Raw genomic sequence first — 3,044 nt, forward strand, 5'->3', positions numbered from 1 at the left:
TAAGCATTGGTAGGGAGCCGAGGATGAGCCGTGCGAAGTGGCCTCGGAGGCGGTCCGTGGGGGACGACGGGGGGGGACGGGCGTCGGCCCTCCGGCCCGAGCAGAGAACGTTCGGTCACCCAAGCGGGAATCTGCGCCCCGGCCCGAGTCGGACTCGGTCGGTGCGGCCCGCTGAGGCCCTCAACTATTCCCGTACGCGGGGGTCGGGAGCTGCGGCGCTGCGCCGGCGACTTACCCGCGCGAGGCACGCACTGCGTGCGGCCAGGATGCGGAGTTGGATCGGCGCTGGTTGGGAACCCTCGGGGAACGAAGGCGGACGGCGGCCAGCCGGCGCCGACGAACCCGTCGGGGAGGGGGCTGGTGGCAGGCGCGATCGGCACTATTGCTGACTGCCGGGAGGGAAGCTGCGCCCCGGCCGAGTCAGACTCAGCCGTTGCGGCCCCCCCGAGCCCGCAGCGCGTAGCGCGGAAGCCATACGCCCCCCCGATGCGGAGCGACAGACGCCCCCACGACCGCGGTTGGTCGGGAAGGCTTTTCGGATAGAGGTCGGACGGTGTGTGTGGACGGCTTCCCGTGGTGCCGCCGCTATCAAGCCGGAGGGTTTGAGAAACGACATTCGCGGAAGGACCGGCGCGGCCGGCGGACGCTCGCACGCGCGGCGCCCGACACTCAGCCGCTCGCTCGGCCTCCGTGGATCGTGGCTAGGTGGGATGGATGCCAAACCGGGTCGTCTCGGTCTCGCCGCAGTACGGTCGCGCCGGGGCCTGCGGGGCGGCGCGGGGAGCGCACGCTCACGCGGCGGCCGGGGCGCTAGAGTGCGACCCGCAGTGGGTAGGAACCGTCCACCCGACGTCGGACGAGCCGAGGCCGATGGAGGCCCTACCAAGGCGGGTCATGAGTGCCAGTCGGTCAGTTGGGTGAGGGGGTACTCGGAGGCCCGCCGGGAGCAGACGGGCGACCGGGGATGGGGGGCGTACGCGGGCGGGCGCCGGGAGAAGACGGCCCGTCCGGGGTCGAATCTCGGCCTGTGTTTTCGGAGCCGGCCGGGCATCACGCTCCCTCCTTGGATGGACAACATTCGTAGTTGACACTTTGTGTCATTTTATCCGAGCGGGCGGGCGCCTCGAGAGGCGGACCGTCCGGGGCGACTCTCGGCCTGTGTTTTCGGAGCCGGCCGGGCCTCACGCTCCCTCCTTGGATGGACAACATTCGTAGTTGACACTTTGTGTCATTTTATCCGAGCGGGCGGGCGCCGCGAGGCGGACCGTCCGGGGCGACTCTCGGCCTGTGTTTTCGGAGCCGGCCGGGCATCACGCTCCCTCCTTGGATGGACAACATTCGTAGTTGACACTTTGTGTCATTTTATCCGAGCGGGCGGGCGCCTCGAGAGGCGGACCGTCCGGGGCGACTCTCGGCCTGTGTTTTCGGAGCCGGCCGGGCCTCACGCTCCCTCCTTGGATGGACAACATTCGTAGTTGACACTTTGTGTCATTTTATCCGAGCAGACGGGCGCCGCGAGGCGGACCGTCCGGGGCGACTCTCGGCCTGTGTTTTCGGAGCCGGCCGGGCATCACGCTCCCTCCTTGGATGGACAACATTCGTAGTTGACACTTTGTGTCATTTTATCCGAGCGGGCGGGCGCCTCGAGAGGCGGACCGTCCGGGGCGACTCTCGGCCTGTGTTTTCGGAGCCGGCCGGGCCTCACGCTCCCTCCTTGGATGGACAACATTCGTAGTTGACACTTTGTGTCATTTTATCCGAGCGGGCGGGCGCCGCGAGGCGGACCGTCCGGGGCGACTCTCGGCCTGTGTTTAAGGAGCCGGCCGGGCATCACGCTCCTTCCTTGGATGGACAACATTCGCAGTTGACACTTTGTGTCATTTTATCCGAGCAGACGGGCGCCGCGAGGCGGACCGTCCGGGGCGACTCTCGGCCTGTGTTTTCGGAGCCGGCCGGGCATCACGCTCCCTCCTTGGATGGACAACATTCGTAGTTGACACTTTGTGTCATTTTATCCGAGCAGACGGGCGCCGCGAGGCGACCGTCCGGGGCGACTCTCGGCCTGTGTTTAAGGAGCCGGCCGGGCATCACGCTCCTTCCTTGGATGGACAACATTCGTAGTTGACACTTTGTGTCATTTTATCCGAGCGGGCGGGCGCCGCGAGGCGGACCGTCCGGGGCGACTCTCGGCCTGTGTTTAAGGAGCCGGCCGGGCATCACGCTCCTTCCTTGGATGGACAACATTCGCAGTTGACACTTTGTGTCATTTTATCCGAGCAGACGGGCGCCGCGAGGCGGACCGTCCGGGGCGACTCTCGGCCTGTGTTTTCGGAGCCGGCCGGGCATCACGCTCCCTCCTTGGATGGACAACATTCGTAGTTGACACTTTGTGTCATTTTATCCGAGCAGACGGGCGCCGCGAGGCGGACCGTCCGGGGCGACTCTCGGCCTGTGTTTAAGGAGCCGGCCGGGCATCACGCTCCTTCCTTGGATGGACAACATTCGCAGTTGACACTTTGTGTCATTTTGTTCGGCCTGTGTTTAAGGAGGCGGCCGTCCTCCACTCGGTCCGTGTTTAAGGAGCGACACTCGCGCTCCGGTTCGGCCTGTATTTAGGGAGGCGGCCGTCCTCCGCTTGGTCTGTGTTAAGGGCGACACTCTGTCCATGTTTGAGGAGCCTGGCCCTGACGCTCCTCTCCGGCCTGTGTTTAAGGAGGCGGCCGTCCTCCCCTTGGTCCGTGTTAAGGGCGACACTCGGTCCATGTTTGAGGAGCCTGGCCCTGACGCTCCTCTCCGGCCTGTGTTTAAGGAGGCGGCCGTCCTCCCCTTGGTCCGTGTTAAGGGCGACACTCGGTCCATGTTTGAGGAGCCTGGCCCTGACGCTCCTCTCCGGCCTGTGTTTAAGGAGGCGGCCGTCCTCCCCTTGGTCCGTGTTAAGGGCGACACTCGGTCCATGTTTGAGGAGCCTGGCCCTGACGCTCCTCTCCGGCCTGTGTTTAAGGAGGCGGCCGTCCTCCCCTTGGTCTGTGTTAAGGGCGACACTC

The sequence above is a fragment of the Syngnathus leptorhynchus genome, unplaced genomic scaffold (genome assembly GCF_054491065.1).
Source record: "Syngnathus leptorhynchus isolate UIUO unplaced genomic scaffold, UIUO_Slep HiC_scaffold_500, whole genome shotgun sequence".
Classification (NCBI taxonomy): Eukaryota; Metazoa; Chordata; class Actinopteri; order Syngnathiformes; family Syngnathidae; genus Syngnathus; species Syngnathus leptorhynchus.